The 12,093-nt window shown below is 45.6% G+C and overlaps 1 pseudogene; it reads right to left on the bottom strand.

The window, feature by feature from the left end:
• Positions 1-334: 334 nt before the first annotated feature.
• On the bottom strand, positions 335-2,072 carry LOC133090912 (polypeptide N-acetylgalactosaminyltransferase 11-like; annotated as a pseudogene).
• Between the last annotated feature and the right edge of the window lie 10,021 nt (positions 2,073-12,093).

The following is a 12,093-nucleotide window of genomic DNA, read 5'->3' as shown; positions in this document are numbered from 1 at the left end:
AGATAAATGCCATTCCATTATTAAAATGGGTTAAAAAGAAGTGTAAATAGATTTGAATAGGCATGTCAGTTTCCTGGGTTTTGCCCTTCTCTACAAACTTGACTCTTTACTAGAGTTAAAATTGTATTCTTGTTTTCTGTCATAAGCAAAAAATTCCTTCACGGCAGCTCAGAAGTGACCTTAATGTCTTGGTGAAACATACTTCTTCACCTTCTGATGGTCACTTGGTGCTCCAATCTCTAGTATATCTGCTGTCTCACCTTTGCTAACCTTCTCAGGCATCTCCATAGGAGGACAAGTGTGATGAATCACCATTCCAGCCACGGCGTCCATCTTAACTCTCCAAATGCCACCGTTGTGAGGAGGTGCCATCACAGGTTGCCATAGCAACATAGCCTTTGTGACTCGGTAGATCGACCACTCTTAGGCACTGTCCAACTGACACCTGGTACAGCCAATTATTCTTCCCAAAATTCTATTGCTGGGCTCCTCCTGACCCATTACACTTCATGAGCACTTGATGAATGAGTGTCTGACATATCCAGGCAAGGGAGATTATTTAAAACCAATTCATGCTCTTCATTATAAATTCAGTGCCGATTAGGGTCACCGTAGCCACAACCCTTAAGCACGCCTAGGCCTCTCTTCTGACTTGGGCAGCCCTGGGCCACCAGACACTTATTGATCTGGAGGTGACAGAGCCTTTCCCATTGAAGGACTTGGGGCATTTTGACCTTCTTTCGATAAAAATGGATTGCTAGGGTTTGGCATTGGGCTCGGGTATCTGCATCTCTTGGTAAAAATTATCCAAATATCATTTAAATGATTTACAACCCAACTTCTTCCTCTATTCAACATGCTTATTGGTATTTCCAAAGCTTTTGGACCCCAGATCAGGTCTTACGGAAAAATACTGCTCCTCATATTCATCCAACTAAACATGAACCAGTCTCATCACGCATGTCACGATATCCCAGCCTTCAGGAGAACCATACGGTCGCCTTTTTCCAAAAATGTGTCCAGCTCTAGAGCAAGGGATGATGAAGAGTTTACCTCCACCCATCCAAATCCGAAATGATATTTCGAAATTTTCTCCTCCCCAGATATCCATGCCACGGTCACACTGTCCAAGTTCAATGAAATAGTTTCTCTTCATGGCAAACAATCCTCCAGCAATTGTAGGTGACTTTATTGGCGTAGTATCTCCCTCCAGTCCTCTGAGCTTGGAAAAGGGAGCACGACCCCATCTGAAGTGCAGCCCCCAGTTGAAGCCCCCTCACAACACAGGGGAGGAGCTGTAGGTGAGGGTCAGCACTGATGGTGCTGGTCACCAGGCATCCTACCGTCCGCTAGTCCTCCCGGATGATGGCCAGCAAGGACCCGGCCACATCACGGCTGCTCTGATTATTCTTCCTCAAATCAATCTCCCACGCTTTGTATTTTTTATTACTTTAATTTTTCCAAGGAGGTAGTTTTGGACATATTCATCTAGTTCTCCTTTCAAATCACTGTCTACGAGCATGATCTCCTGAAGAAGCCAGGCAGGTATGTGGTCTAGGAGGCTGTGCACAGGCCAGAGCCAGGCACACAAGCCTTCACTGTAGAAACAAATAGCAACACCAGCCACTGGCAAATCCGTTGAGTCAGACTTGTCTGTACATGCTGCATTCCTTGTGTCTGCTGCATCTCTGTGGCAGCCAAGCCCTTACTGTGAAGCATATTGAAGGCATGTTTCTGATACCGCAGGTCTCTCAATGCCTGATCACTTTCATTAAAAATCATACCCAATGCAGAAGAGAATTTCACATTATCTTTTTCTGGATCTTCAGTATGGTTATCTCTCACATCATCAATTTTGTTTGCTTTGAACTGTGATTCTAATACTCCACTTGGACCTCGAGTGAAACAGGGATAGAATTTGGGGAGCAAATAGTCCATGGAGCCCAGACACCCTGATGAGCACATTCTTAAGTGGTTGTCACTTCACTGAAGTTGAAATAAACAAAAAGCCAAACTGTCCAGTTCACAGGTGTAAAAGAACATCCACAACAGAAATATCGCACGGTGACACTTCCCACTGTAGACCCAGCATAGCTGAAGGGCTGCTTTCAACTTCCTGGAGCCGAAGGTGCTGGAGCCATAAACTGGTGCTGGAGGCTGGGTGTGAACTGGCGTGAGAGTGAGAAACTCTGGGGAGGCAGTCGTGGGTTGGGGGCCACACTTCCGGAGCTTGACCTCCAGGACCCTGGCTCCATACTGGAACCATGTGGGGGACTTTTACATCTCACTGATGCCTCCCCCTCCCCCCGAGACCAACTGAATCAGAATCAGGAGTCTGGGCTCCATCCTGGCCTCATCTACTCCCGTCCCACACCCGGCTCAGAGTGACCATCTAAAACATCAATCTGATCATCCCACAACCCCCTCCCGAACCTTCCAGTGGTTTCTCACTGTACTCAGGACAAAGATCATGTCCTTGTCAAGGCCTGAAGTCCCTCCGAGTTCTGTTCTCCACCAGTCTGGCCCTCTCATTCACTCACAAGGATGCGGTCCAGCTACTCACCACCATGAACTTACCAGAAGCGCCACTGACACATTTACTGTGCCTCTCCACTGCCCCTGGTTATTATGTTTCACTTTGATTAAAAACACAGGTGCACATATTACTTATTTCAGGTGTTCTCTAGGGGCAGAGGCAGCCAATTATCTCATTACAGTAATCATGTACCTGGAATAATGATTATGCCTCAGAGGAATCCAATTGCATCACTTGAACAAAGTCAAAGCATGCACAAGAATGACTGACTCGTTATTAGGGGAGATACTAGCTCTGGATGGAAATTCTACCAACTGAGATCAAGAGCACGGGGGTGGGAATGATGGATCCCTTGGAAATATGTTGAGTCTGAGATGCCGTGGGGGACTCCGGTGGGGAAGTCCAGTGCACGGTTAGTTGGATGATTTTGAAGAAGGAGGGAGAGTTCTAGGATGGAGACAAAGTTGGGGAAGCACCAAGATTTAGGAGGTGGTTCAAACTATCTGAGCAAAGAGATCACCCAGCAACTGGGTGTTCGGTGACCGTTTCTGGGGCAGGTGGAGGGAGAGAAGGATGGAGGGGAAGAGAAGATGCAGAGAAAGGGACAGTGAGAACAAAACCAAGGAGTGGAGAAGTTTCAAGAAAGAGAGGCAGTGTGTCCAAAAGGACGAGTAAGATGAGGCCATCTCAATAACCCAGGCTGGGGGAGTGAAGGGTCTGCAGGGACTGGATCAGGTATGGTTTCAGGAGCAAGACGGAGGTGGAGGTTGGAGCACAGAAGACAGAGCTATAAGCGGGAGATGAGGAAGGGCCTCGACCGATGGAGGAGAAGTGGCTGCTCCCCTTTGCACACTAAATAAAATTTTAAAAATAAAAAACAAAAGCTAGTGTCCCTGTTTCCCAGCTCCTCCCTGGCCCACAGACCTCTTCTTCCAACCTCTCAGAGCATGGTATGCGTGCATGTGCTGTGATTAAGTCACCTTGCTTTCAGATTCTTGCCTTTCATTTATTTAAGACAAAAAAATTTTTAAACGCATCCCGTATTAGTCAGGGTTCTCCAAGGAAATGAAACCAAATGTATTTAGAGATTTATTTTAAGAAATTAGCTCATGTGATCACGGGGGCTAGCAAGTCTGAGATTCATAGGGCTGGCAGGCCGGAAACTCAGGCAGGAGTTGATGTCACAGTCTTGAGAGAGAATTTCTTCTTCTCTGGGAAACTTCGATTTTTGCTCTTAAGTCCTCCCACTGATTGGATGAGCACTCCCTGCCATTATTGAGGGCAATTATCTCCTTTATTTGCAGTCATCTGATTGTAGATGTGAACCACATCTACTTCCCTGCAACACCTAGATTAGCGTTTAATTAAATATCTGACTGATGCATAAAACTAACCATCTCACCTCCTAAATGATGCAAACTGCTGGTCTCCTGCTCCAGCCAGACCAATGACGGAGTGTCGTATACATTTAATAAAATATCAGAAAATGGAAGGAGGACGTGGGGGTCCTCCTACAGCCCCTCAAATAAGACACAAAAAATTGGAAGAAGCTGTAACTCTACTTTCTCAGAGGATGATTTTCAGTTTCTTCGGAATTCCCCCACATGGCCTGTAAGATAGAAGGAACCGTCTTATTATGAATCCAACAGTGTAGTCTCAGAGGACTTCTCCAGGCGTGTTAGCAAGCAGGCGCCTTTACAACGACAAACAGTCGGGGAGCTGATAAAATGCTCTCTCCCACACTCCGCTCCTCCAGTGTATTTAACAAGACTAAATCGGCCCTCTGAGCTTGCTGGTTTTTTCCTCCCTTCTTCTCATGTTAACCTGTCAGCTACGTGAGCAGATGATCCTCGAGGGCCACACCTCTACTGCCACAAGGGAAGTGAGGGTCCCCGAGACACCCACACGGCCACCTCTGACGATGCTCTTTGCCCCAACAGAATACCCCCGACCTGAAGTGAATCAGACTGCAGGATCGGTCTGCACTGCAAGTCACTTGCTTTAGATGGGATGGAGGGCGCAGGGGGTGGGATGGGGGATCCCTGGGATTCCTGCCTGCCCACTCCTTGCCAGTGCCCTTGCTGCCTTTAGCTTTCTGCAGCTCTTACGACTCTTAAACTGATACGTCCACTGTGAGCAACACCCTTAAAAACTGTGGTTATAGACCTACCTGAGATGAGGATCAGCATCTCTCCAACTGGCCAATAAGACTCAGATCACTGAGGTAAAGTGTGGCTTTCCATCTGGGGGTGGACCAGGGATTTCCATCTGGGGGTCCAGGGGCCCCTTGGGTTCTATGAACTTGAATGGGCAAAAAAATGCTCCTTTGTTTTCACTGACTTCTCAAATTCAGCATTCCTTCAGTTATGAATGTAGGTGACACTCCAGAGTGGTGGTCTCAGCACCTGTGGCTTTGTCACCAACGGTGATCACAGATATTTCCACGTCTCACCACAGTCGTAGCAGAATTCTCAAAATAGCATTTTTGTTCAGCCCTACTTCAAAATTCCAGCCACTGTGAGTCACTAGCCAGATCTTGCATTTACTGTGTTAATATGAAGCGCACATATTACTGTATCACATTTGTTTTCTCGAATATGTTTATAATTGCATGTCAATCTAATAAGTTTCAATTGTAACCTGATGTCCGTTGTTTTGTGCATTGAAAAACATGATTCTGAGGAATGCATGGCAGAGGAAAGACGCAGAACTTCTGCACTGGATCAATGCTTTTCAAACCACAGCCGTCATGGGTCATAACATCAATTTAGTGGGGTGGTGACAGGCATTCTTCTTGAAGAAAAATGCATAAAGTAGAAACTATCAGAGCCCATCATGTGTGCTAAAGATGCATTAAACATTTATTACTGTGTGGCCTGTGTGTGCTGGTTCACAAAGTAAAATGCATTTCTTAGTATGCCTGTGCTGGAAATGTTTGAAAGTCACAGCTCCAGACAGCAACGCTTGCAAGGACGGGGTCATGGTCATGTGTTGCTCACCCTTGCTTATCGCTCCAGTACTTAGGATGATACTTGGAGTTAACAGGTGCTTGTCAAATATCCATAAAATGGAGAGGTGAAAAATCCAGAGAGTAACAACCATACAATGTACATCTCCATCAAAAATGGTTATAAAACCATTCAAGAAATATCTTTTGAGTTTCTACTATGTGCTGGTGGGCACTGGAATTTCAGTAGTAAACAGTTAATGGTTTAGCTTTTAGTGTAGCAGAATGAATAATTTTGTTAATTTTGACCACACATACACACACACACAAAAGAAAAAAACCTAGTGAGTTTGAAATTTTTAACACATATTTTCTGGGTACATGCTTGTCCTGAAGACCCCGAGAAGGATTTGAAGTTGAGGCTCATGTGGCTCTTTGGTGGAGAGCCCACTGGACTCTGGTGTGAGAATAACCAAGTTTACACGAGGCTAGAACTCAAGGCCAAGTGTGCCAAGAGCCAGGACAGTCCAGCAGGACGCAGGTGTTGGGTGGTTGTCAAAGAAATTCCAACAAGCACATGTCTTGGGTTAATCACAGCCTTCCTGAACAGTGTAAGAATCGTGGACTGCTTTAACCACAATCCCCTCCCTCCTAGCTCAGCTGCTACTGTCGTCTGGCTGTCTAGCTCCATCTTTTTATTTTAAGCCCACATATTACACATTTATTAATTCTTAAAAAACATTCAAAATACCTAGCCTTATCTAGACATTTTCTATTTCATGAACTCATCATTTCTTTTCTATACCTTATATCTTCCTCCTGGGATTATTTCCCTTCTTCTTGAAATATATCAATTAGAAGTTCCTCAGCGGGCATCTTCTGGTGGTATCAGGGGCAGGACTAGAGTGAGGCACCTACGGTGTAAATTTTAAGGAAACACTCACTCTAAGGTGCTAATTCTAAACTGTCACAGCCCTGAAAGCGAGCACGTCCTTAAATTCCAATGCCCCCTGGCACCTCACTTGCCTCACCCTCGTCCCAGCCCTGGAGGTAAACTTCCTGTTTTTATTTATCTAAATGTATTTATTTCACTCTTATTCTTGAAAGGTAGTTTCACTGGCCATACAAAGTTAACAATTATTTTCGTTCATTTATCTGAAGACTGTATTCCACTGTCTTTTGGTTTCCATTGTCATTATTGAGAAATCTGTTCCCCATATAATAGTTTTCATTTTGTAAGTAATTTGTCTTTTTTCTCAGGCTGCTCTAAACCATTCTATTTGACTTTGGTCTTCTGCTGCTTAAGTAGATGTGTCTAGGTGTGGATTCCTTTTAGTTAACCAGCTTAGTTTTGAAGGGCTTACTGATCTGAGGAATCCCCCCATTATTTGTGGAAAATGCTTAGCAATTATCTCACTGAGTAGTGACTTTTCCCCAATCTCTCCATTACCTCTTCTAGAACTTCAAATGCGTGTTGACCCGTCATACTTTACCTTCCATTCCTCCTAACTTCTCCTTCATATTTTCATCTCATTTTGTCTCTGTGATGGTTTCTGAGTAATTTCTTTAGATCTATCTTCCAGTTTCTAACTCCCTCTTCTGCTACATCTATCCAGGTCCTGAGCCTCTTGGTTGTCTTCTTAATTTCAGTCACTACAGTTTCAATGTCCAAAACTTACACTTGCTCCTGGTCACCTTTTACAGTCTTGTGCACCTTACTCAGGTTTACAATTCCCTCTATACTTCTTCAGCAATATTCAGCATACTTACTGTATATTCTGGACTTGAGAATTTCATTATTCAAAATCACTGTAGGCCTGCTTTTCATTTGCTGCTTTGTCTGACTGTTACTCAGATAAACAGAACTTACATAGGAGATTATAAGAAAAAACTAAAGCAGGAAAGGGACTCAAGATTTCTTGTGGGAAGGCACATGTTTCAACAAGTGTTTGGGAAAGACTTCATTGAGAAGATGACATTTAAGCAAAAACTTGAAGATGATGAGGCAGTGGGCATTGCTAATATATAAGGGTACAGCACGTGCAAAGGCCCTGAGGTGGGGGGGTGGGTCTGGCATCTCTAAGGCTGGAGTAGAGGAGTGAGAGGGAAAGTGGTGTGAGGGCAGGAGGGCAGGATGGTAAGAGGAGGCCAGACCGTGAAGACCCTGTGGATCATGGTAAATATATCGACCTTTACTCCGTGTGATGTGGGAGCCACCAGAGGGCTTGGGGCAGAAGAATGATACATTATGACTTAGGTTTTAAAAGAATCACTCTGGCTGTTGGGTTGAGAAATGGCTGGAAGTGGGGCAGAAGCTGGGAGAGCAGTCTGTAGCAAGCACGGCTAGAAGCGAGGTGATATTCATCCATCATACCTGGAAATATTTGGAAAAGAAGCACCAGTGGGGTGAACTGGGGAATTGGTTGGGGTGCAAGAGAAAGAGGGAATCAGGTTGAACGACTCCAGGATTTTTAGCGAGAGCAACCAGAACGACGGAATCTCCCCCAGCCTGATGTGGGGAAAACTACAGGAGAGGCAGCGGGGTGAGGAGAGATCAGGGGCTCAGCTGGCTGCGTCCGAGATGCCCAGACAACTTCTAAGTGGGGCTGTCCAGTAGGCAGAGGGGTGGACAGTCTGAGTTCAGGGGAGAGGTCTGGGCACAGACACAAATTTTGGAGTCGTCGATGCAGTGAGAGGAGTAGAGATAGAAAAGGGAAGGGGTCTAAGACCCGAGTCCTGCCCCCAGGCCCCACTCTCAACAATGAGTGAGTGATCCAATAATAACGCCCGGACTTCAGGGTGGTCTTTTAAAATCACTCAAAGATCATTCACATCTGTTGACTTGAAAGACACCCGGGTGAATAATTTTTATGTGGCTGATGACAAAGGCGCCACAATCCAGTTCTAAGCCACGTGCCCAACCCCCCAGGGCCAACCTTGCCAAGTCGACTCGGGGCTGATCCTGGCTGCGCCATCTCACCCGCTTCTCCTCCTCACACACTCTCTCTCCCGCTCTGAAGAGCTCTCCCCCATTCCGCCAACTGACAAGTGCCACCTCATTCAGGAACCAGATCACAAGTCACCTCCTGGACTAGTTGATGTTTAGGGGCCACAAGTATCAGGAAACAGCCCCAATCCAGGTTGGGAAAAGGACTGGGGGCATTATGGGCTTCAGCTGCCAAACCACAGATGGGAGGAGAAAGGCCAGGCTAGGATCATGGATCACGTGGCCATCAACTCTGAGGAGGGGTAGGGCCTGTGAAAAGATACACACCCTGTTCCATTCGTTCCCTGCCTATTTGAAGGGGAAGAGGGAGCTAAACAGGTCTCTCCAAAACGCACAAGACTTTCCTGGCCCCGGGGCAGGGAGGCGGCTCTATTCTCTGGCGGTACAGCCCTCAGCAGCCTGTTTGCTCTGACTCCTGGTTTGCTTGGCAGCCTCCCCATGCAGACTGCGAGCTTCGCGAGGAAAAGGGCCACACTTAGTCAGCAGCGCGTGGAGCAGTGCCCGGCAAACAAGAGGTGCTCGGCAAACAGTCTGCAGTGAAGAAATAGACACAGGTTCCTAGACGGAGCGTGTGTGCCAGGGACGCGCAGATGCCTTCTCATTCTCATCTCCGCTCCCAAAACACATACGTTCAGGCTCCAAGAGGCCAAAGTCATAGCTCCTACCTTCGGTTCTGGAGCAGACCAAATGCTTGCCCAAGCTATTCACCGTCACATAACTGAAATTATGATGCAGTCTAACCTCTGACCTTAAAGGCTAACACATGCCAGCCGCCAAGCAGCCCAGCAAGCCTTCGGCCGTGAGGCCCCATTAATAAGATTTGCGGCGAGCTGTCTTGGAGATTTCTTCTACATCATCCAGGGCACGCCTGGTGACTTTTCATTGTGATTTGCAGGAGTACATGTCTCTCCTAAGAGGGGACCACCTGTGCACATGTGGATATAGAATTTCACGTCTCTAACATATAAGCATCCGTACACACACACACACCCCTCAACACAGAAGATGCCCCAGGACCGCTGGTCTCCTGTCTGCAGGGAAAGTGTTGAGGCTTCCAAAGCTACCTCTGTCTCCATCCCAGTCTCCATGGAAACCTTGAAAACAGACAGGACTAGGCCAGGCTGAGTTATTTGTCTCCTGAATGAGGAGCCACAGCAGGGCTCAGTCCCTGCGGCTAAGAGTTAATAAGACAATGTCTTTCAAATGGACAAGCGCTGCACTTCTCTGCCTCTAAATACTGGGCCCACCTAGACCAGGGACAGTCCTTCAAATAGAGCCAAATGTACTTCTGTCTGAATATAGTCTGTGCCAGGACCAAATACAGGCTGATGTCTGCAGAGGAAGAAATATCGACTAATATGATATAGCTACTGTTTAATAATAATAATAGAAATGAAATAATAAGAGCTATAATAGTTGAGCACTTACTATCTGTCAGGCACTGCGTGTAACGCTTTACCTAAAATTACCTCCTGTAATCTGCACAAAGATTAATCTCACTACAGTTACGTAAACACCCTCAGATTCCCAAATCCACTGGTTCCCTCCCTCTGCTGGGGTCCCCCGCAGTCGAGTTGTAGCGGGCTGTTGCTTGGGTCTGCTCTGCCCTGCACCATTGCCCTTCTTCTGGTAACTGCACTTTGGTCTTCCTTTGGGAAAGGCTCTTCCCCACTCTGTCTGGGTGGCACTGTTTGAGAGTTGACCGCATCCCAGCTCCAGGGCTGGATGTACAACCCAGGTCTGGCTGGCCAGCACCTTCCTTGGCCATGGTCATACCAGTTCATGGATGGATATTTGGCCCTGTGAGCATGTAGTTTTGGAACTGCTAGGCACCTTTTTGGGTTGTCTATCGCTGTATTACAAGCCACCCCAAAACTTAGTGGCTTAAAGCAACAACTATGTTGTTATCTCTAGTGATTTTGTGGCTTGACTGGGATCATCTGGGATGTTCTTCTGTGCCATGTGATGATGTGTGGGCTGCACCCATCTGTGGGCTCTTCTGGGCTGGAACATCCAAGATGGCAGTCGGTGCTGGCTGTGGGCTGGGAGCTCAGTCGGGGCTGCTCACCAGAGGGTCTCTGTTCCCATCACAGCCTCTATGCATGTTTGGGCTTCACAGTGTGTCAAATCAGCTCCACGAGCAAGTGGTCCAAAGGGATAAGCCCAGTGTGCAAGCACTTATCAAACCTCTGCTTGTCATTTCATGATTAGCATAGAAATAAAATCATGCAGTATGTAACTTTTTGAGCTTGGTTTTTTTTTCACTCACATAATGACCTTGACGTCCACCCAGGTTGTTGAATGTTAACAGTAGTTCATTCCCTTTTATTACTGGATAGTATTCCATGGTATGGATGTATCACAGTGTTTTAATCCATTCATTTGTTGATGGATATTTAGGTTGCTTCCAGTTTTATTACAAACAAAGCTGCTGTGAACATTCATGTACATGTCTTTGTATAACATGTGCTTTTGTTTCTCTTGAGTAAATACCTGTGAGTGGAATTGCTGGATTATTTAGTAGGTCTAAGTTTAACTTAAGAAAATATACCAAACTCTTTCCATTTTACATTCGCACTAGTAGGATGTGAGAATTCTAGGTCCACCACATCCTTACCAACATTTAGCGTGGCTGGTTTTCTAAATTTTAGTCATTCTCTTACATATGTCATGGTATCTCACTGTGGTTTCAATTTGCATTTCCCTAATGACTAAGATGTTGATTTCATTTTCATGTCTGATTTGCCCTCCATATATCTTCTTTGATATATATAATCCTAATATAAAGCCTAAAACCATAAGACTTGTAGAAGATCATAGAGGAAAAAATATTTGTGAGCTCAGGTTAGACCAATATTTCTTAGATACAAAATCAAAAGTATGATCCACAAAATAACAAATGGAGAAACTGAACTTCATAAAACTAAAAACCCCTGTTCAGAAGACATTTTAAGAGAATAAAAAGGTTGAAGCTGTTTTTATTTCATTGTATGGATGAGTATGCTGAGTCTCACAAAGATGAAGTGATTTGCCTGAGGTTACTCACCTAGAACACGAGGATCAGACTTTGCATCAGATTGTGAATCATTCCAGATTGCATACTCTCAAATGCTTATCCTCTAGTATTTCCTTGCAATGCACCATGCCGCAATTTTCCCTTTAGAAATGGGAGCAACACTTTAAAGCACTTTCCAGTAACTCAGAGATGGTGAAACTCTCTGAAACATTTTCGAAATCCAAAAAGAGAAGAACAAAGACAGGCATGTTTAGAAAAAATCTCAACAACTTAAATACTCAGAACAACTCCATCCATAGACTCAACACTGCATCCTCGAAGTCTATGAAATGATCATTCCTTCAGCCTCTTAGGAGGAAATGGTGAGGTCTATTTTAGAAAAATGGTTTCCAGCCAAGACTTCAAAGGTGGTCCTTCCCTCACAGGTGCTCAAGGACCCCTCCGTGTTGGCTTGCGGAGGAGGCCAAATCTCCAAGCTGGGACCATGAGAACTGTCAAGTACGACTTGGCTGGATAAAGTTTGCGGACTCCCTAACGGCACCAACGGCAAGGCTCACTGGACTGGCGTTAGGAAGAACCAGCCCCTC

This window comes from Eubalaena glacialis, chromosome 1 (genome assembly GCF_028564815.1).
Source record: "Eubalaena glacialis isolate mEubGla1 chromosome 1, mEubGla1.1.hap2.+ XY, whole genome shotgun sequence".
In the NCBI taxonomy this organism is placed as follows: Eukaryota; Metazoa; Chordata; class Mammalia; order Artiodactyla; family Balaenidae; genus Eubalaena; species Eubalaena glacialis.
This window is presented reverse-complemented; position numbering and strand designations above follow the sequence as displayed.